The sequence below is a fragment of the Glycine max genome, chromosome 18 (genome assembly GCF_000004515.6).
Source record: "Glycine max cultivar Williams 82 chromosome 18, Glycine_max_v4.0, whole genome shotgun sequence".
Lineage (NCBI taxonomy): Eukaryota > Viridiplantae > Streptophyta > Magnoliopsida > Fabales > Fabaceae > Glycine > Glycine max.
In genome coordinates this window covers 30,896,943-30,920,615 of record NC_038254.2, presented here as the reverse complement: position 1 = coordinate 30,920,615, position 23,673 = coordinate 30,896,943, and the positions used below count along the sequence as shown (strand labels likewise).

Sequence of the window (23,673 nt, the reverse complement as noted above, 5' to 3'; positions counted from 1 at the left end):
AGTCAAGCTCGTCCATAAAAATAGGTTTTTGAAGTTTGTCATTTCAATTTCTTACTAAGTAAATGGATTGTTTTCAAGGTCCAACGCCCTAAAATGATCACCTTTTAAGTAAAAAGAATCACTTGATAAGAAAGAACTACGTAGGTCTGATTTCCTCATCGCAATTGAGGAATACGTAGGAGCAAAGGGAAACTCCCTTGTCGACCACAAAAAGAGAAAAAATATAAAAAGGGTATAAAGGATATAAAGACATAAAAAGGGAACATTAAAAATCAAAGTCATGTTTGCACATTCGATTAAAGGCTGTCGTCCCTTGGGACAGACGTGTGGGGTGCTAATACCTTCCCCGGGCGTAAATACAACTCCCGAACCTTTCACTTAAAAGTTCGTAGATCGCGTCTTTTCCGGTTTTTCCGACGTTTTCCTCAAACAAACGTTGGTGGCGACTCCGCGCGTATTCCTTTCGTGGAACACGCATCCCGCGAGTCACGCGTCGCCCTCCCGCCGAAGGGTAGGTTGCGACAACTTTTTTCTCTGATCAGTTGGAGGTTTTTGTTTCTTTACTAAAGCAAATTCGCATTTTAGTGAAAGAATACTGAGACTATTTTTAGTCTTGCACATTTTTCATCCAGAGACGGCGCGTCCGATGACATGCGGAGATACATTATGGTTATCCCCACCATTTGTCAACCAGAGGAAAGCGAGCCCGTTGACACACAGAGACTAAGGTCGTCATCTGCACCTTTTATCAACCAGAGGCAAGCGAGCCCGTCGACACGCATAGACTAACGTCGTCTTCTGCACCTTTGTCATCCAGAGACGGTGAGCCCGATGACATGCACAGGTACCTTATGGTTATCCGCACCTTTTGTCAACCAGAGGAAAGTGAGCCTGTTGAAACGTTGTCGTCATCTCCACCTTTTGCCAACCAGAGGCAAGCGAGCCCATTGACACGCAGAGACTAACATCGTCTTCTGCACCTTAGTCATCCAGAGACGGCGAGTCTGATGACATGCAAAGATACCTTATGGTTAACTGTACCTTTTATCAACCAGAGGCAAGCGAGCCCATTCACAAGCAGAGACTAACATCATCATCTGCACCTTTTCTCTACCACAGGCATGCGAGACCGATGAGACACAGAGACTAACATCGTCTTCTGCACCTTTTTCATCCAGAGACGGCGAGTCCGATGACAAGCGGAGATACCTTATGGTTATCCGCACCTTTTGTCAACCAGAGGCAAGCGAGCACATTGACACACAGAGACTAATGTCGCCATCTGCACATTTTGTCAGCCAGAGGCAAGCAAGCCCGATGACATGCAGAGACTAACGTCGTCTTCTGCAACTTTGTCATCCAGAGATGGCGAGTAAGATGACATGCAGAGGTACCTTATGGTTACTCGCACCTTTTGTCAACCAGAGGCAAGCGAGCCCGTTGACACGCAGAGACTAACATCGTCATCTGCACGTTTTGTCAACCAAAGGCAAGCAAGCCCGATGACATGCAAAGACTAACGTCGTCTTCTGCACCTTTGTCAGCCAGAGACGGCGAGTAAGATGACATGCAGAGGTACCTTTGGTTACTCGCACCTTTTGTCAACCAGAGGTAAGCGAGCCCGTTAACACGCACAGACTAAAGTTGTCTTCTACACCTTTGTCATCAAGAGACGGCAAGCCCGATGACATGCGGGGGTACCTTATGGTTATCAGCACATTGTGTCAATAAGAGGCAAGCGAGCCAGTTGACACGCAGAGACTAACGTCGTCATCTGCACCTTTTGTCAACAAGAGGCAAGCGAGCCCGTTGACACGCAGAGACTAATGTTGTCTTCTGCACCTTTGTCATCAAGAGACGGCAAGCCCGATGACATGCGGGGGTACCTTATGATTATCCACACCTGTTGTCAACCAGAGGCTAGAGAGCCCATTGACACGCAGAAACTAACGTCGTCATCTGCACCATTTGTCAACTAGATGCAAGCAAGCTCATTGACACGCAGAGAATTACATCGTTTTCTGCACCTTTTTCATCCAGAGACGGCGAGTTCGATCACATGCAGAGATACCTTATGGATATCCGCACCTGTTGCCAACCAGAGGCTAGAGAGCCCATTGACACACAGAGACTAACGTTGTCATCTGCATCTTTTTTCAACCAGAGGGAAGCGAACCCGTTGACACACAAAGACTAACGTCATCTTCTGCATCTTTGACATCCAAGGACGGCGAGTTCGATGACGTGCGTAGATACCTTATGGTTATCCGCACCAATTGTTAACCAGAGGCAAGCGAGCCCATTGACACGCAGAGATTAACGTCGTCATCTGCATCTTTTATCAACCAGAGGCAAGAGAGACCGTTGACACGCAGAGACTAACGTCATCTGCTACATCTTTGATATCCAAAGACGGCGAGTCCGATGACGTGCGGAGATACCTTATGGTTATCCGCACCAATTGTCAACCAGAGGCAAGCGAGCCCATTGACATGCAGAGACTAACATCGTCATTTGCACCTTTTGTCAGCAAGAGGCAAGCAAGCCCGATGACATGCAGAGACTAACGTCGTCTTTTGCACCTTTGTCATCCAGAGACGGCGAGTAAGATAACATGCAGAGGTACCTTATGGTTACTCGCACCTTTTGTCAACCAGAGGCAAGCAAGCCCGTTGACACGCAATGACTAACATTGTGATCTGCACCTTTTGTCAACCAGAGGCAAGCTAGCCCGTTGACACGCAGAGACTAACGTTGTCTTCTGCACCTTTGTCATCAAGAGACGGAAAGTACGATGACATGCGGGGGTACCTTATGGTTATCAGCACCTTGTGTCATTAAAAGGCAAGCGAGCCTGTTGACACGCAGAGACTAACATCGTCATCTGCACCTCTTGTCAACAAGAGGCAAGCGAGCCCGTTGACACGCAGAGACTAATGTTGTCTTCTGCACCTTTGTCATCAAGAGACGGCAAGCCCGATGACATGCGGGGGTACCTTATGATTATCCGCACCTGTTGTCAACCAGAGGCTAGAGAGCCCATTGCCACGCAGAGACTAACGTCGTCATCTGCACCATTTGTCAACCAGATGCAAGCAAGCTCGTTGACACGCAGAGAATTACATCGTTTTCTGCTCCTTTTTCATCAAGAGACGGCGAGTTCGATCACATGCAGAGATACCTTATGGATATCCCCACCTGTTGTCAACCAGAGGCTAGAGAGCCCATTGACACCCAGAGACTCACGTTGTCATCTGCATCTTTTTTCAACCAGAGGGAAGCGAACCCGTTGACACAGAAAGACTAACGTCATCTCCTGCATCTTTGACATCCAAAGACGGCGAGTCCGATGACGTGCGGAGATACCTTATGGTTATCCGCACCAATTGTTAACCAGAGGCAAGCGAGCCCATTGACACGCAGAGATTAACGTCGTCATCTGCATCTTTTATTAACCAGAGGCAAGAGAGACCGTTGACCCGCAGAGACTAACGTCATCTGCTACATCTTTGATATCCAAAGACGGCGAGTCAGATGACGTGCAGAGATACCTTATGGTTATCCGCACCAATTGTCAACCAGAGGCAAGCGAGCCCATTGACACGCAGAGACTAACATCGTCATCTGCACCTTTTGTCAGCAAGAGGCAAGCAAGCCCGATGACATGCAGAGACTAACGTCGTCTTCTGCACCTTTGTCATCTAGAGACGGCGAGTAAGATAACATGTAGAGGTACCTTATGGTTACTCGCACCTTTTGTCAACTAGAGGCAAGCAAGCCCGTTGACATGCAGTGACTAACATCGTGATCTGCACCTTTTGTCAACCAGAGTTAAGCGAGCCCGTTGACACGCAGAGACTAACGTTGTCTTCTGCACCTTTGTCATCAAGAGACGGAAAGTACGATGACATGCGGGGGTACCTTATGGTTATCAGCACCTTGTGTCAATAAAAGGAAAGCGAGCCAGTTGACACGCAGAGACTAACGTCGTCATCTGCAGCTTTTGTCAACAAGAGGCAAGCGAGCCCGTTGACACGCAGAGACTAATGTTGTCTTTTGCATCTTTGTCATCAAGAGACGACAAGCCCGATGACATGCGGGGGTACCTTATGATTATCCGCACCTGTTGTCAACCAGAGGCTAGAGAGCCCATTGACACGCAGAGACTAACGTCGTCATCTGCACCATTTGTCAACCAGATGCAAGCAAGCTCGTTGACACGCAGAGAATTACATCTTTTTCTGCACCTTTTTCATCCAGAGACAGCAAGTTCGATCACATGCAGAGATACCTTATGGATATCCGCACCTATTGTCAACCCGAGGCTAGAGAGCCCATTGACACACAGAGACTAACGTTGTCATCTGTATCTTTTTTCAACCAGAGGCAAGCGAACCCGTTGACACACATAGACTAACGTCATCTTCTGCATCTTTGACATCCAAAGACGGCGAGTCCGATGACGTGCGGAGATACCTTATGGTTATTCGCACCAATTATTAACCAGAGGCAAGCGAGCCCGTTGACACGCAGAGACTAACATCGTCATCTGCACCTTTTGTCAGCAAGAGGCAAGCAAGCCCGATGACATGCAGAGACTAACGTCGTCTTCTGCACCTTTGTCATCCAGAGACGGCAAGTAAGATAACATGCAGAGGTACCTTATGGTTACTCGCACCTTTTGCCAACCAGAGGCAAGCAAGCCCGTTGACACGCAGTGACTAACATCGTGATCTGCACCTTTTGTCAACTAGAGGTAAGCGAGCCCGTTGACACGCAGAGACTAACGTTGTCTTCTGCACCTTTGTCATCAAGAGACGGCAAGTACGATGACATGCGGGGTTACCTTATGGTTATCAGCACCTTGTGTCAACAAGAGTCAAGCGAGCCAGTTGACACACAGAGACTAGTGTCGTCAACTGCACCTTTTGTCAACAAGAGGCAAGCGAGCCCATTGACACGCAGATACTAACGTTATCTTCTGCACCTTTGTCATCAAGAGACGGCAAGCCCGATGAAATGCGGGGGTACCTTATGGTTATCAGCACCTTGTGTCAACCAGAGGCAAGCGAGCCCGTTAACACGCAGAGACCTACATCGTCATCTGCACCTTTTGTCAACAAGAGGCAAGCGAGCCCGTTGACACGCAGAAACTAATGTCGTCTTCTGCACCTTTGTCATCCAGAGACGGCGAGTCCGATGACATGCAGAGGTACCTTATGGTTATCCGCACCTTTTGTCAAGTAAAGGCAACCGAGCCCGTTGACACGCAGAGAGTAATGTCGTCATTTGCACCTTTTATCAACCAAAGCAAGCGAGCCCGTTGACACGCAGAGACTAATGTCGTCTTCTGCACCTTCGTCATCCAGAGACGGTGAGTCCGATGACATACAGAGGTACCTTATGGTTATCTGCACCTTTTGTCAAGTAGAGGCAACTGAGTCGGTTGACACGCGAAGAGTAACGTCGTCATTTGCACCTTTTATCAACCAAAGCAAGCGAGCCCGTTGACACACAAAGACTAACGTCATCTTCTGCACCTTTGTCATCCAAAGACGACGAGTCCGATGACATGTGGAGGTACCTTACAGTTATCCGCACCTCCTGTCAACGAGAGGCAAGCGAGCCCATTGACACGCACAGATTAACGTCGTCATCTGCATCTTTTATCAACCAGAGGCCAGCGATACCGTTGACACGCAGAGACTAACGTCATCTGCTACATCTTTGACATCCAAAGACGGTGAGTCCATGACATGCGGAGATACCTTATGGTTATCCGCACCAATTGTCAACCAGAGGCAAGCGAGCCCGTTGACACGCAGAGACTAACATCGTCATTTGCACCTTTTGTCAGCCAGAGGCAAGCAAGCCCGATGACATGCAGAGACTAACGTCGTCTTCTACACCTTTGTCATCTAGAGTCGGCGAGTAAGATGACATGCAGTGGTACCTAATGCTTACTCGCACCTTTTGTCAACCAGAGGCAAGCGAGCCCATTGACACGCAGAGACTAACGTTGTCTTTTGCACCTTTGTCATCAAGAGACGGCAAGCCCGGTGACATGCGGTGGTACCTTATGGTTATCAGCACCTTGTGTCAACAAGAGGAAAGCGGGCCAGTTGACACGCAGAGACTAACGTCGTCATCTGCACCTTTTATCAACAAGAGGCAAGCGAGCCCGTTGACACGCAGAGACTAACGTTGTCTTCTGCACCTTTGTCATCCACTGACGGCGAGTCCAATGACATGTGGAGGTACCTTATTGTTATCCACACCTTTTGTCAACCAGAGGCAAGCGAGCCCATTGACACGCAGACATTAACGTTGTCATTTGCATCTCTTGTCAGCCAGAGTAAAGCGAGCCCGTTGACACACAGTGACTAACATCATCTTCTGCACCTTTTTGATCCAGAGACAGCGAGTCCGATGACATGTTGAGGTACCTTATGGTTATCCGCACCTTTTGTCAACCAGAGGCATGCGAGCCCATTGACATGCAGAGACTAACATCATCATCTACACCTTTTGTCAACCAAAGGCAAGCGAGCCCATTTACACGCAGAGACTAACATCCTCTTTTGCACCTTTGTCATCTAGAGACGATGAGTCCGATGACATGCGGAGATACCTGATGGTTATCCGCAACTGTTGTCAACCAGAGGCTAGAGAGCCCATTGACACGTCGAAACTAACGCCGTCATCTACACCTTTTGTCAACCAGATGCAAGTGAGCTCGTTGACACGTAGAGACTAACATCATCTTCTACACCTTTGTCATCCAGAGACGACGAGTGCGATGACATGCAGAGGTACCTTATGGTTATCCGCACCTTTTGTCAACTAGAGGCAAGCGAGCCCGTTGACACGCAGAGAGTAACGTCGTCATTTGCACCTTTTATTAACCAGAGGCAAGCGAGCTCCTTGACACGCAGAGACTAACGTCATTTTCTGCACCTTTTTCTTCCATAGACGGCGAGTCTGATGACATACGGAGATACCTTGTGGTTATCCGCACCTTTTGTCAACCAGAGGCAAGCGAGCTCATTGACATGCAGAGAGTAACGAGTCTGATGATATCAGGATGATGTTGGTCGTCCGATTCTGATTATTTTGAAAATATTTGTAGGTTTTACTTTCGTCATCTAGAGACATTCAAGTCCGATGACGCGCAAGATTGTTCTCTTCTAGGAAGGGATGATCGAGTTCGATAGCATGTGGAAACGTCATGGTTATCCCGTTTTATCACTTTCAAGGCATTGAAGTTTTGCTGACGCTCCTGATTCATTTTCTATTCTTTCTGAATGACAGGTTCCGCTGGTTTGGATATTGATCAGCCGAATGATGTTCCACTTGAACGAAATTAGTGTCTTATCTTTACTTCCCTTTTATCACCAATAAAAGATTAGTAAAGAGGGGTAACTGCCATACCCTAATTTTGTCCGGGAGTACTTGCGGTCGGTCCTTGAACCTTGTTTGCTGCCTTCGGAACCCTCGAAACAAGCATCATTGCATAATCCGTAAAGTTTTGCAACATTCCGGAAGGAAAACGAGCATTGTTGCGTAATCCATAAAATTTCGCAACATTCCAGAAGGAAAACAGGTGTCGTTGCATAATCCGTAAAGTTCCACAACATTTTGGAAAGAAATCAATAAAAAAACACACAAGAGGGGTGTATTTAGTGAAAAGGGGGTTGCAAATAGCAACCAGGCCCACTTGGGCTTTCCTGCAGGTTCCAAAAGAAGGTGGTGCCTTCAGGTGGAAGCAACCCAGCTCGCCAAGGCGAGCTGGGAGGCAACCACCTCCCTCTTTTCTCCTATAAATAGGGGAAGGACGGCAGAGCAAATGGGTTCAACCCTTGTGGTATTGAGAAATCTCTCAAAATTAGTGAGAAAAATTGTTTCCTTGAAAAAAATCCAAGACGAGGTGCTTCCATAATGCTTTCAAGACGTTTCTGTAGGCGATCTCGTGGAGATTCTTCACCATTCTTAATCGTTCATCACCATTCTTCGTTCATTCTTCATCGTTCTTCGGTCTTCAACCGGTAAGTTCCCGAAATCGAATCTCTCAATTCATTCTATGCACCCTTAGTGGTTCCTACTTGTTTTGTTTACTTTTACTTTCTTTATGTTTATTTTCCGTACCCTTTTTAACGAGCTTTTAACCGTTTATTTGAGTCGTTTCTCATCTAATAAATGATAAAATGAATTTCAACCGATCATTTGTGTTGTAATCTCGTTTAATCACCGTTAAAATAAAATCTAACCGATCGTTCACACTGTAACCACGGTTAAACCAAAAAAAAGGCAAAATAATAATTAAATAATCAAAATATCTTTGAATAAAATTATAAAAAAAATCAATCGGACGTTTTTCGTTGGAATTTTCCATGAATGAATTGACTAATAAGCAAAGTGAAACTAAGGCTAAAATCAACTCACAAATCAAGCTTTGTCCGCAAAAATCACTAAAAACCGTTTTAAAGGTCCAACACCCTAAATGGCCCTCTTCGCTTTTATCGGTTAACATGGACCGTTCAAAAGCATAAAATCAACATGTAACTTTACCACTTTTGCACGAACTACGTAGGTCTGATTTCCTCATCACAATTGAGGATACGTGGAAGCAAAAGCCCCGCTTTTGTCGACCACCCCAAGAGATCGTTAATGGTCCAACGCCTTAATGTTTCTCTCCTTTCAAAAACAAGAGATCGTTAATGGTTCAACGCCTTAACCTTTCTCTCCTTTCAAGATCAAAAGATCGTTTAATGGTCCAACACCTTAAATGACCTTTGTTCAATTAAAATCTATCTTGCAAAAAAAGATAAAAGCAACTTAACCAACGTTTAGTTCTAAAAGAACTACGTAGGTCTGATTTCCTCATCGCAATTGAGGATACGTAGGAGCGAGGGAAACACCCTTGTTGACCACAAAAAGATAAAAAATACAAAAAGACCATAAAAACATAAAAACATAAAAAGGGAAAATAAAAAAAATTGAAGACATGATATTGCACATTTGATTAAAGGTTGTCGTCCCTTGTGACGGACGCGTGGGGTGCTAATACCTTCCTCGTGCGTAAAAACAATTCCTGAACCTTTCACACTTAATGTTTGTAGACCACACCTTTCTGGTTTTTCCGATGTTTTCCTCAAATAAACGTTGGTGGTGACTCCACGTGCCTTCCTCCATTGGAAGACGCACCCATGAGCCCCACGTCGCCCTTCCGCTGAAGGGTAGGTTGCGACAAGCGTTCGGCCTCTGAAGTCCGTATTCCTCCACCGTGTTAACCGCCTGTCCCCCATGACTAGCAAGAGGGTTTGTTATCACGTTTGGACCATCCTCTTGGAACGTCAACCAACCTGCATCGATCAAACTTTGGACCTCATGTTTAAAGAACTCATGCTCACGCTTGCTCATGTTCTGCAACTGAGTTCTATCTGGAGCCATGTCAGTATTGTATTGGTACTGCCTAATGAAGGCAGTAATCAAATCCTTCCACGAGTGGATACGAGAAGCCGCCAAATTGGTGTACCAGATGACCGCCTCTTCGGCCAAGCTTTCTTGGAAGAAATGCATCAGTAGCTTCTCGTCCCTAGAGTACACCCCCATTTTTCGGCAATACATCTTCAAGTGATTTTTGGGGCAAGTGGTCCCCTTGTATTTATCAAAATCTGATACCTTGAACTTTGGCGGGATAACAACATCAGGTACCGAACACAATTCGGTCATGTCGGTGAAAGGGTAATCCCCAAACCCTTCGACAGCTCTTAATCTCTCTTTGATGAGATCGAGTTTCTCCCTCCCTTCCACTACCGAAGGTGACCCCCCTACTGAGAAATGCAGCGGTTGCAGAGGGTGGAGTTGAGGAGCTCCCATGGTATTGGGTTGAGGCATAGCATTAAACGCCGGTCCCTCAGCGGTGAATGTGGGATATGGGTTGAAGTCACCTTGAGCCTGCTCCCGTGGTTCTCCACGGGCGCCTCCCATAGGCTAGGGTTGCTGACCCTCAACGGGAACGACATGATTAGCGTTCTCATTGGGCATGTGCATGGTAGGCGGCATATAATTGCAGGGTAAGCCGTAAGGGCAAGCATTCCTATTATACCCCAAGTGTGGACTGCCGGTGCTGCCAAACACCCACTGTAATAGATGTAAGCACAAGCACTACAACACAAAAACCTAGAGATAAGTGGACAGAAGAAGATAGAAGAAGAATCCAGTATGATCTCAAAGCCAAAAACATTATTACTTCAGCCCTAGGAATAGATGAGTATTTTAGAGTGTCAAATTGTACTAATGCCAAGGAGATGTGGGATACTCTCCAATTAACGCATGAAGGAACCACTGATGTAAAAAGGTCTAGAGTCAATACCCTTACCCATGAATATGAATTATTTAGGATGAACCCTAATGAAAATATCCATAGCATGCATAAAAGATTTACACATATAGTAAACCACCTTGCCTCTTTAGGAAAAATCTTTCCTAATGAAGATTTGATTAATAAAGTTTTAAGATGCTTAAGTAGGGAATGGCAGCCCAAGGTAACTGCTATTTCTAAAAGTAAAGATCTCTCTTCCATGTCTCTTGCTACTTTATTTGGAAAATTGCAGGAACATGAGATGGAACTCCAACGTCTTAATCAAAATGAAGAAAATGACAAAAGGAATAGAAGTATAGCCCTTAAAGCCTCATCATCAATGCAAGAAGAAAACGAAGAAGAAGATTCAGATGATGAAGAAGATTTTTCTTTCTTTGTAAAGAAATTTCAGAAATTTATCAAGAAAAGAAGAATTGACAGGCGTCAGAACTTCAACAATGGAAGAAAATCACAAGAAGATTCTCAAGTCCTTAGGTGTTACAAATGCAACCAAATTGGTCACATCAAGGCCAATTGTCCTTCAAATGAAGAATGGCCCGAGAAAAGTGAAAAGAAAAGGTATGATGAAAGAAGGACCAAGAAAGCCTACATTGCATGGGATGACAATGATTCATCAGATGGTTCAGAAAAGGAGATTAATCTTCTAACCAAGGATTATGAAAGTGATGAGAACATTTCTCAAGAATGATAAACAAAGAGAAAAAGTAAGATCCTCAACTTTGAAGATTTAGACATCTTGATCATGAAAAAGGTAATATCAAAACCATTCTCTTATTAAAATTTCTCTTAAGTTGAAATTTTTCTTCAATTAATTTGATTATGATGACTAACAAATTTTTTTTCTTTGTCTTGATTGATTGAAATTGTGAGAATGTGTTTATATGTTTTGATTGAGTTAATTTTCTTTCTCAAAACATGAAATTTTTTTATTTGATAATGTCTATGATTTTTATTCTTCAATACTTGTGTTGATTATTTTGATATAATTGAATATATACATGACTATTTTTTAAAAGATGATTGTGCATGATTTTGAATGTGATATGTGAATTACTTGCTTAAGGTTCATTCATAAAGTTTGTCAAAATCCATTATGTTATATTTATTTTTATATTTTTAGATATAAAGTACTTTTTGATTCTGAAAAATGTATTATCAAGCATGAGTATGATAAAGACATTAAGCATATAGGTTTCAGAAAAAATAATGTGTACATGATTGATTGAGTTTTTTGACTTTCTAAGATTTTAAATTACCCTTAACAAATATGAATGTTTGATGATGCCTGTGATTTATATCCTTCAATCCTTGTATAATTCTTGTTTGATATGTTTGAATTACTTGATTAATTGTTCAATTTTTTTTATGCTTTTCAAAATTATTATATTTCAAATAAAATTATTTTGATATGATAAAACCTTCTATTTTAATAAAAACTCATCTTGGTAAATGTTGATAGTCAATTAGCACTTAGTCTTAGGAAAAAGGTGACTGTGTTTTAAAATTTGTAGATACTAAAAACTGACCTGTAGACATCTTCACAAAACCACATAGTCTTAGACAAATGATTTATGTTTTGATGACTTATGACTTATTTGTTGTTTATGCACATATGCTTCTATTATAATGTGAGGATAATTTATTATCTCGTTTGATTTCTATAAGTTTCTCTTTTCTTGTTTAATTATTATATTTTGTTTTTCATCCTTGTATTTGGCTGTTTTTATGACATTTGAGCACTTATTATTTCTTTTTAATATTTGCTTAGTATGACTGAACAATTATGAATTATGCTATATGACTGTGGTTTTTATATATTTGATCTATTCGTGGTTTTTGCTTCATGATTTGGTTTATATTTTTCCATGAATGATGTATGGATGCTTAGTTGTATTTATATGCTTCAAACTTGTTACGCACTTTGGCTTTTTGTTGATGCCAAAGAGGGAGAGAAATAGGGATTAAATCAAGAATTCACATGAGTAATCAACTTAATTTTAAGAGAAGCATAAATTCAAAAACAAAGGGGGAGAATGAAAATTTATGTGAGTGATCGACTAGGAAAAAGTGTGTGTGTGTGTGTGTGTTTCTTGATTTCAGAAGTTGTCATCATCAAAAAGGGGGAGATTCTAGAAGCAAGCTTCATGATGAATCAAGATTGATAACAAAGGTGATGACAAAATGCTCAAAGGTCAAGAACACTTCATGATAACAAAGATGATGATCTCAAGAATCAAAGAATGAGTTCAAGATTGAATCAAGAACACTTCAAGGTTAAAGAGGAAATTTGATTTCAAGAATCAAAGAATCAAGTTTCAAGATTCAAGTTCCAAGAATCAAGATCAAGATTCAAGAATCAAGAGAAGACTTAATTAAGATAAGTATTAAAAAGTTTTCAAAAACTGAGTATCACATGAATTTTTTTCAAAACCTTTTACCAAAGAGTTTTTACTTTCTGGTAATCGATTACCAGATTATTGTAATCGATTACCAGTAGCAAAATGGTTTTCAAAAAGCTTTCAATTGAATTTACAACGTTCCAATTGATTTCAAAATGTTGTAATCGATTACAATGTTTTAGTAATCGATTACCAGCGTGTTTGAACATTGAAATTCAAATTCAAATGTGAAGAGTCACATCCTTTCACAAAAAAGCTTTGTGTAATCGATTACACTGATTTGGTAATCGATTACCAGTGATAGTTTCTGAACAAATCAAAAGATGTAACTCTTCAAATAGTTTTTGACTTTTTCAAATTGGTTTTAAGTTTTTCTAAAGGTCATAACTCTTCTAATGGTTCTCTTGACCAGACATGAAGAGTCTATAAAAGCAAGGCTTGGTTTTGCATTTCAAAATCTATCTTTTTCCAATTCATTCTTTACACAAGCAATTTTTCCACATTGATTTCTGAGTCTCTTTGAACTTCTTCTTCTTCCTTTTGCCAAAAGCTTTCCAAAGTTTTCTGGTTTTCTAAACCTTGAAAACTTGTGCTATTCATCATTTTCATTCCCTTCTCCCTTTGCCGAAATGAATTCACCAAGGACTAACCACCTGAATTCTTTTTGTGTCTCTCTTCTCCCTTTTCCAAAAGAACAAAGGACTAACCGCCTGAATTCTTTTGCGTCTCCCTTCTCCCTTGTCAAAGAATTCAAAACGACACAGTCTGAGAATTCTTTTGATTCTTTCCTTTCCCATATACAAAAGATTTCAAAGGACTAACCGCCTGAGAATTCTTTTGTATCCCAATTCACAAAGTTTCAAAGGTTTAACCGCCTGAGAACTTTGTCTTAACACATTGGAGGGTACATCCTTTGTGGTACAAGTAGAGGGTACATCTACTTGGGTTTCACTGAGAACAAGAGAGGGTACATCTCTTGTGGATCAGTTCTAGTGGAGGGTACATCCACTAGGTTGTTCAAAGAGAACAAGGAAGGGTACATCCCTTGCGGATCTTTGCTTGTAAAAGTATTTTTACAAGGTTGAAAAGAAATCTCAAAGACCGTAGGTCGCTTGGGGACTGGACATAGGCACGGATTATGGTCGAACCAGTATAAAAACTCTTATGTGTTTGCCTCCTTCTTCCCTACTCTTTTAATTTCCACTGTGCATTTTAATTCCCACTTTTACTTTTGGTTAAGTTTATTTTCTACTCTTTATTTACTTAACAACATAGTAAGAGCCTTAGAAGAGTAAATTTTTAATTAGTAAAGGTTTAGGAATAATTAATTCAACTCCCTCTTCTTAAATATTCTGAGGCCACTTGATCCAACATTTAGTAGTGGTGTTTACTGCCTAAAGAACAAAAATGTAGTGAGTAATGCGACAAAGAACTAAACATGAATGCATGCTAAAGATAAGTTGTCGAAGCATTGGTCTCACGTAGAATTTTAAGCAAAGACATAGTATTAAACCAAACTTATTTTTTATTAAGGAACAAAAATGTTCATCTTGTCAAAATTAAAGCGAAAATACAACCGCCTTAGCGGCTCCTAATTATGTAGGCCATCAAATCGATCATTTGCTGACAATAATCGAGGAGCCCATGAACTTCCTCGGGGGTCGAGTACACGTCCGCCATCGCCTTAGCTTTGGCTAGTAGTCTTGGAAGCTCTTGAATCCCATTCAAAGTGAAGGAGAACCTATCCATCCACATCAATGTATTGGTCAATGATGGCCCACATGTTTTCTTCCGTCTTGCTCAATTCCTCAAACAAACTCTTTTTTTACCTTTAGCAAGCCTTCAACCTGTCTTCCAATATCATGCCTTCGACTCTCGACTGGTCTCTCTCGGCCCTTCGAAGCTTAAGCTCACTGTTGCTTCCCCATAATGCCCCTAGGAACTTGTTTCGGCCTTATTCTTCCTTCCGGGCCCTCTTGGTTTCCCGTTCCAATGCTTCGGCGTTGGCCACATTTATGTCTTTCAGTTCGTCGCACTCTTTCCAGACCTTGATGGCTGTCATTTTGAACTTTTCCTTGACTGCTTGTGCCCTATCAAGTTCCACTTTTAGGGCTTCCACCTCCTCGCTCTCCTCAGGGGTTTCAGCCTCTTCCTCACTTGAGGTCTTTAGCTTCGGGAGCCAATCTAACTCTTGCATCTGAGCCCTCAACCACTTATGATAGCCACCGATGATACCATTGCTGCTTCCCCTAAGCTCCTTATCTTTCATTTGCACTGCACTCCATGCCTTTTGGACCCTTTGAAATATCCTTGCATTGGGGTCACCGAAACCCCGTGCGATGAAGGGCGTGGTACTTTCTTCCGACAACGCTCCTCTCATAGGGTAGCCAAGTTGTCTTATGGCAAGGACGGGATTATAATTGATACAACCCCTCGCTCCCATCAAGGGGATGTTTGAGAACCCCTCATATAAGGACAAAACCCCAACTCTTCCTTCCTTCCATTGGGGGAACCAATTAATGGATGCCCCTACCATACTAGCCAAGAGCTGCTCCCAAATTGCCTTCCATTTCTCGGCGCACATGCGGTGACCTTGCAGGGGATAGACGAGTCTACTTTCATGACGAAAGAGGTGTGAGGCCAGCCATACATAAAGAGCGGGCGTGCAACATACAATCCTTGCACCGCTCTTCTCGCATCTTCGGTCAAATGTGTCGTAGGCGTTGGCTAACACAGCAACAACCGGGCTTTCTTTGCTATGGTGGTAAGCAAGGAAGGCATCGATCGCCGCTAGATCTACAAATCCCTCCACATATGGAAAAAGGATGACTCCAAATACCAATAACGCCAAGATATCAATGAATGAAACCCATTCACCTTGATCCGCCAAAGCTTTCGCTTTCTCCTCCAAGTGCTTCCTCGGTATTCCGACCACCCCATCTCTGTTTTGTTTTACTCAGTCCAATTCTTGTGCCGAAATTTTGACCACCTTGGCTATCCTCGCCATGGGGGGATAGAACCCAGAAAAAAAAGATATGGTTTTCTACCTCCTAGCGGACATCCCAAGATCTGTTCAAACTCTTCTACAGTCGGTACTTACTGAAAGTCCCCAAACATGAAGAATCTTAGTGGCTAATCGTAATACTGAGTGAGGGACGCAATGGTTTCAATAGAGACTTCTATCATAGCTAGATCTCAAATCTTCCCATAGGTCTTGCAGAAAGCTTGACGTTGGAGTTGATCCATCAATTGCCCCAATTCGTGCAAAATGGCAACCTCTAGGCTTTTAATTTTGACTTGATAGAACCTTTTATTAAAAAATGGTGCTTGATTAGATCCCAAGTTTTGCTAGAATGAAAAGTTCTGTTTGATTCAATACTTCGACACCCTATCATGGAGGAAATATGATGAATACATGAAGGAATGCTTATGCTATTGATGTGCCATTATTTTCTCCTATTTCTTAACCCTTTTTGCACCATTTTAAGTACTGATTAGTCTTAAATGTCAAAGTAATTAGGCAGTTTTATTATTTGGGCCCATTCAGCTAATTTGATGTTTTTAATCTAATTTCAGGAATTAATGAAGCATTGGGCTTGAATCCAGAATTGGGCTTGGACTTGAAGAGGGCAGACTATTTTATTCTACAAAATTAGATCTTATCTTATCTTATGTTATCTAGATATTATTTAGATTTGATCTCATCTAGATATTATTTCATCTAGATCTTATCTTATCTTATCTATATTTGATTTTATTTTATTTATGGGCTTGGATTCAAAACAGATTTGTAAGCTTTGGGGCTGGAAAACTATATAACAGCACCAAGGCTCTCTCTTCTATTTCTCCTTTTTTTGTTTTTGGCAATTCCAGTTCTGACTTTTAGTTTCATCAATAAAATTTCATTCTTCAATCTATAATTTCGTTCTCTACTGATTAATGGAAGGCTAAGTCCCCAACGTTGTTTTCTCTTGAGGATCAAGCACAATTCTCTTTGAGGTTCTATTATTACTGTTAAATTATATTCAGTTTTTCCTCTTCACTAATTACTCTGAATTTGTTGCTATTAATTCATGCATGCTTAGTGCTTGATTAATTGTCTCTGTGCTTAATTTACGTTCATGCTTAATGATCGTTTATGAGTAATTGGTGTATGTGTTGCTTAATCACATAATGAATGCCTTATGTTAAATTTCACTTAGTAATTTAATTTAGGGTTGGATTAAGTGGTTAAACTGATAAAGGATAAATACTCGCAACCTAGGATAAGAGACTTGCTTGTGAATCAAGGGGAAGCAACGTATTTTAATTTTGATATTTTCTAATTCAATTTTACTCACTGTTTAATTTACAAAAGCAAATAACCCCCCGCCCCCCAATTTGTTACTATTTCCTACTATTTGTTATGAACATTTGGTTTATCATTGCTCATTGGGAAACGACCTAGGATCACTTCCTAGTTACTACATTTTAATGTTTATTTGATTCGGGTATGACCTCGATCAAATTTGGTGCCTTTGCCGGGGAGTAGTGTCCAAAGGTTCATAATAGCTAGTGTCGTGTTAGTGTTTAATTCTTTTGTGTTTTATGTTTAATTGTTAGTGTTGTGTTAGTGTGTGTGTTAGTGTTGTTTAGTGTCTTGGTATTTTGTTTAGTGTGTGTTCTGTTTTAGTTTTTCTGTTAAGCGCTTCCCCTGTTTCAGTTTTGGGTGTTTTGCTATGAATAGTGTTTTGCGACGGATTTAGCGACCACTTTTGCTTGCGACAAAACAAAGTAGTAGTGGAAATCATGTAGCGACGAATTTTAGCGACAAAACAAAGTATTTGGGATTTTTTGTTTTAGTAGCTAGAGTTGTTATTTTTGGCTGATTTTTTTTGTGGTAACTTCTTTTAATCCATATTTTGTGGGAAAAATAGCTAGAGCCTCTAGTTTGGTCAGATTTGAAAGTTCCAAAAAAGTAGCAAATTTTATTTTTGTCAAAACTTCAAACGGCCATAACTTTTGCAACGATTATCAGAATCACTATTATTATATATGTATTTGGGGTAGAAAAATATTTCCTATGTCGTGACGGCTTGCCGTAGGCTGGTTGAGGTCTCCATCGTCCAAAAAAAGTGATTCTGTCAAAAGTTTTTTATTTTCCAAGTTTTATTCTCTTATTTTTCTTAACTTACCAATTTTAGTTTCTATAGTTAGGCTTTGAATTTTTGTTTGAAATTTTATTTTCTATCTTCTAATCATTTTATAAGGTTGCTCACAAAATTTCAAGTCATTTGGACATCATTTGATGGTAGCTGTAGTTCAAACCTACACTGTTACTTGCATAAGAAGGCAACTAATTGTGCATGCTAAATTTAGTGTATGACTAGAGGAAATCCATCTGACTTACAACCCTTTGATCCTGAGATAGATAGGACATTTCATAGATTAGTTAGACATCATTTAGTACCTTTTGAGCATCCTGAGCATTATGTTATTGGTGATTTTGAGCATTATAATTTTGAACATTCTGAGAACATGACACAACCACCACCTCGTGAGAGGACTCTGAGAGAAATGGCTGCACCTGATTTCACCTATGAAAGCTTGTGCATCCAATACCCTGATGAGGATGTCCCATATGTTCTTAAAACTGGACTAATCCATTTGCTTCCAAAGTTTCATGGCCTTGCAGGTGAAGACCCACACAAGCATCTGAAAGAATTCCATATTGTTTGCTCCACCATGAAACCACCAGATGTCCAAGAGGATCACATATTTCAGAAGGCCTTTCCTCATTCTTTAGAGGGAGTGGCAAAGGATTGGCTATATTACCTTGCTCCAAGGTCCATCACGAGTTGGGATGACCTCAAGAGAGTATTCTTAGAAAAAAATTTCCCTGCTTCCAGGACCACGGCTATCAGAAAGGATATTTCAGGCATTAGGCAGCTCAGTGGAGAGATCCTATATGAATACTGGGAGAGATTTAAAAAATTATGTGCTAGTTGCCCTCACCACTAGATTTCTGAGCAGCTTCTCCTCCAATATTTTTATGAAGGACTCAGCAATATAGAGAGAAGTATGATAGATGCTACCAGTGGCGGAGCCCTTGGAGACATGACCCCTGCTAAAGCCAGAAATTTAATTGAGAAGATGGCTTCAAACACCCAGCAATTTAGTGCCAGAAGTGATGCTATTGTCATTAGAAGAGTGCATGAAGCAGCCACGAATTCATCTTCATCAGCCGAGACTAAGAAGCTTGAAGGTAAACTAGATGCCTTAGTTAACCTGGTAACCCAACTAGCCATGAATCAAAAATCTGCACCTGTTGCCAGACTCTGTGGTTTATGCTCCTCTGCCGAACACCACACAGACCTTTGCCCTTCTGTGCAACAATCTGAAGTAATTGAACAGCCTAAAGCTTATGCTGCAAACATCTACAATAGACCTCCTCAACCTCAGCAGCAAAATCAGCCACAACAGAATAATTATGACCTCTCCAGCAACAGGTACAATCCCGGGTAGAGGAATCATCCCAACCTTAGATGGTCGAATCCTTCACAACAGAAGCAACAACAACAACAACCTTATTTTCAAAATGTTGCTAGCCCAAGCAGACCATACGTTCCTCCACCAATCCAGTAGCAACAACAGCAACAGCCCCAGAAACAGCAAACAGTTGAGGCTCCTCCGCAACCTTCCCTTGAAGAACTTGTGAGGCAAATGACTATCCAAAACATGCAGTTTCAACAAGAGACCAGAGCTTCCATTCAGAGCTTAACTAATCAAATGTGACAATTGGCTACACAGTTAAATCAACAATAGTCCCAGAATTCTGACAGATTAACTTCTCAATCTGTCTAGAATCCCAAAAATGTGAGTGCCATTACATTGAGGTCAAGAAAGCAGTGTCAAGGACCTCAACCAGTAGCATCTTCCTCATCCGCAAATGAACCTGCCTAACTTCACTCGACTCCAGAAAAAGATGATGACAAAAATTTAAAGAGTAAGTTACCTAAAATTTCTATGCAGGTAAATCTAAAGAGAAGCAGCATATCCCTCTTCCATTCCCTCCAAGAGCAATTTTCAACAAAAAAATGGAAGAGGCAGAGAAGGAGATATTGGAAACATTTAGAAAAGTAGAGGTAAACATACCTCTGCTAGATGCAATAAAGCAAATTCCAAGATATGCTAAATTCTTGAAAGAGTTGTGCACTCATAAGCGGAAGCTTAAAGGAAGTGAAAGAATTAGTATGGGCAGAAATGTCTCCGCATTGATTGGTAAATCTGTTCCCCAAATCCCTGAAAAATGTAAAGATCCAGGTACATTCAGCATACCTTGTATTATAGGGAACAATAATTTTGACAATGCCATGCTAGATTTAGGAGCTTCTGTTAGTGTTATGCCTTTGTCTATTTTTAATTCTCTATCTCTAGGTCCTTTGCAGTCAACTGATGTGGTAATTCATTTAGCTAATAGAAGTGTTGCCTATCCTGCTGGTTTCATAGAGGATGTCTTAGTTAGAGTTGGTGAGCTGATTTTCCCTGTTGATTTTTATATTTTAAATATGGAGGAGGGATTTTCTAAAGGATCAGTTCCCATCATTCTAGGCAGACCTTTTATGAAAACTGCTAGAACTAAGAGAGATGTATATGCAGGCACACTATCTATGGAGTTTGGTGATATAACTGTTCATTTTAATATTCTTAATGCTATGAAACACTCATCTGAAGATCTTTCTGTATTTCGTGTTGAAATAATTGACCATATTGTTGATGAATACATGACTGATCTTCATTCTAATCTGCATGCCTGTCACTCTTCATGCATTGAATCTGAATTTGCACTTGATCATATGTCTGAATTTGATGCTGAGAGTGAATCTGAATTTGATATTGATTACATGTCTGGTGACGTTTTACCTCTTGAGATTGATTTTATAGAGTCAGATAGAACTAACCATGTTTCAGGAAGTAGACATACCTCTAACTTTCTTTATGAGGTACAGGCTGAGAAATCATCTCTTTCTACCACTATCCAGCCACCCACACCAGAGTTGAAGCCTCTGCCATCAAATTTAAAATATGCTTACTTGGATGATAGCAAAAGTTTTCCAATAATTATATCTGCCTCCCTTGCTGATGAGAAAGAGGAGAAGTTATTATTGTTCTCAAGAAGCATAAGAAGGTTATGGGCTGGACCCTGGAGGACATTCATGGTATTAGCCCATCCACATGTATGCATCGAATAAATTTAGAAGATGGGGCTAAACAAGTAAGACAGCCACAAAGAAGACTCAACCCGGTGATTCTTGATGTAGTAAAGAAGGAGGTAACCAAGCTTTTGCAAGCTGGAATCATTTATCCTATCTCCGACAGCCAATGGGTGAGTCCCGTCCAGGTAGTCCCGAAGAAAACTGGCCTCACCGTGATAAAAAATGAGAAGGATGAGCTGATTCCTACTCGGGTTCAGAACAATTGGAGAGTCTGCATCGACTATAGGAGGCTGAACCAGGTTACCAAAAAGGACCATTTTCCACTACCATTCATTGACCAGATGCTTGAATGCCTGGCAGGTAAATCTCGCTACTGTTTCCTTGATGGTTTTTCTGGTTATATGCAAATCACTATTGCTCCTGAGAATCAGGAAAAAACCACACTCACTTGCCCCTTCGACACTTTTGCCTATAGGAGGATGCCTTTCGGCCTGTGCAATGCCCCTGGTACCTTCCAGCGGTGCATGATCAATATTTTTAGTGATTTTTTAGAAAATTGCATAGAGGTGTTTATGGATGATTTCACTGTATATGGATCCTCTTTTAATGATTCTTTGGATAGTCTGGAAAAGGTTTTGAATAGATGCATTGAAACTAACCTTGTTCTAAATTTTGAAAAATGTCATTTTATGGTTGAGCAAGGTATAGTATTAGGCCACATTATTTCCAATAAGGGCATTGAAGTAGATCCTACAAAAATTTGTTATTTCACAATTGCCTTACCCCTCTTGAGTGCGAGAGGTGCGATCTTTTCTTGGTCATGCAGGATTCTACAGGCGCTTTATAAGAGATTTTAGCAAAGTAGCCCTTCCACTATCCAACTTGTTGCCAAAGGAGGTGGAGTTTGACTTTAATATAAATGCAAATAGGCTTTTGATTGCCTTAAAAGAGCACTGACTACCACCCCTATCATCCAGGCACCCGACTGGACAGCCCCTTTTGAGCTTATGTGTGATGCGTCAAATTATGCATTGGGGGCTGTCCTTGCTCTGAAAATTGATAAATTGCCTAGGGTGATATATTATGCTTCTAAGACTTTAGATGCTACCCAAGCAAATTATACTACTACTGAGAAAGAGCTACTAGCCATAGTTTTTGCTCTTGAAAAATTTCGTTCTTATTTGCTTGGTACTCGCATTCTTGTTTATACTGACCATGCAGCTTTAAAGTACTTGTTGCAGAAGGCTGATTCAAAGCCTAGGTTGATCCGATGGATGCTCTGGCTCCAAGAATTTGACTTGGAGATCCAAGATAGGAGTGGAGCACAAAATTTAGTTGCTGATCATTTCAGTCGGATCGAGCATGTGTCTGATGAGGACTCACCCATTCGGGATGATTTCCCGGATGATCATTTATATATATTGTATAGTATTTCTTATTCTTTTTCTACTCCCTGGTTTTCTAACATTGTCAATTATTTATTTGCTTATGTTTTTCCTCCCTTAGCATCTAAGGCTCAAAAAGATAAAATTAAAAGTGATGCTAAGCATTTTAGTTGGGATAACCCCTACTTGTGGAAATTGTGCAGTGATCAGGTCATTAGACGATGCATTCCTGATCATGAGACTGACTCAGTCCTGCAATTCTGTCATTCTTCCGCACCGAGAGGTCATCTGGGTGTTCATAGGACAGCAGCAAAGTGCTTGACTATGGCTTTTACTGGCCCACCATCTTTAAAGATGCGTAGAAGATTTGTAGCACTTGTGAGCAGTGTTAGAGAGTAGGAAGTGCACTTACATGGCGACAACAAATGCCTCAGCAACCTATGCTATTTTGTGAGGTGTTTGATGTTAGGGGTATAGATTTCATGGTCCCTTTTCCTGTATCTTTTGATTATGTTTCAAAATGGGTGGAAGCCAAGCCCACTAGAACTAATGATGGTAAGGTTGTTGTAGATTTTGTCAGATCTATATGTTTTGCAGGTTTGGAGTACCTAAAGCAATCGTTAGTGATCAAGGAACCCATTTTTGCAACAAATCAATGCATGCCTTGCTTAAAAAGTAAGGGGTTGTCAAAAGGGTATCCACACCATACCATCCCCAACCCAATGGACAGGCAGAAATTTCTAACAGGGAGATCAAGAGAATTTTAGAGAAGATTGTGTAGCCAAGCAGGAAAGATTGGAGTGCCCGGCTAGATGATGCTCTTTAGGCACATAGGACTGCCTACAAAGCACCCATAGGAATGTCTCCTTATCGGGTTGTCTTTGGAGAGGCATGTCATCTTTAAGTTGAGATTGAGCACAAAGCATACTGGGCAGTGAAGACCTGCAACTTCTCTATGGATCAAGCTGGTGAGGAAAGAAAGTTGCAACTGAGTGAGTTAGATGAGATCTGCCTAGAAGTGTATGAGAATGCCAAGTTCTACAAAGAAAAGACCAAGAAGTTCCATGATAGCATGATAATTAAGAAGGACTTCATGGTTGGGCAAAAAGTGTTATTGTATAATTCTAAGCTTGGACTCATGAGTGGTAAGTTGAGGTCTAAGTGGATTGGTCCTTTTATTGTTACTAATGTTTTTCCTTATGGTACAATTGAGATCAAAAGCGACTCCACAAACAAGAGCTTCAAGGTCAATGGACACCGACTTAAGCCATTCCTCACAAACCCTTCTTTAGTGGACATAGTGGTGAAAG

General features: G+C 41.3%; 1 non-coding gene across 1 annotated transcript; it reads right to left on the bottom strand.

Annotated features, from left to right (window-relative positions):
* Positions 1 to 18,678: 18,678 nt before the first annotated feature.
* Positions 18,679 to 18,786, bottom strand: LOC113000269 (small nucleolar RNA R71). The gene has a single exon (XR_003265560.1). It is a non-coding gene; the product is annotated as a small nucleolar RNA R71 (small nucleolar RNA).
* Between the last annotated feature and the right edge of the window lie 4,887 nt (positions 18,787 to 23,673).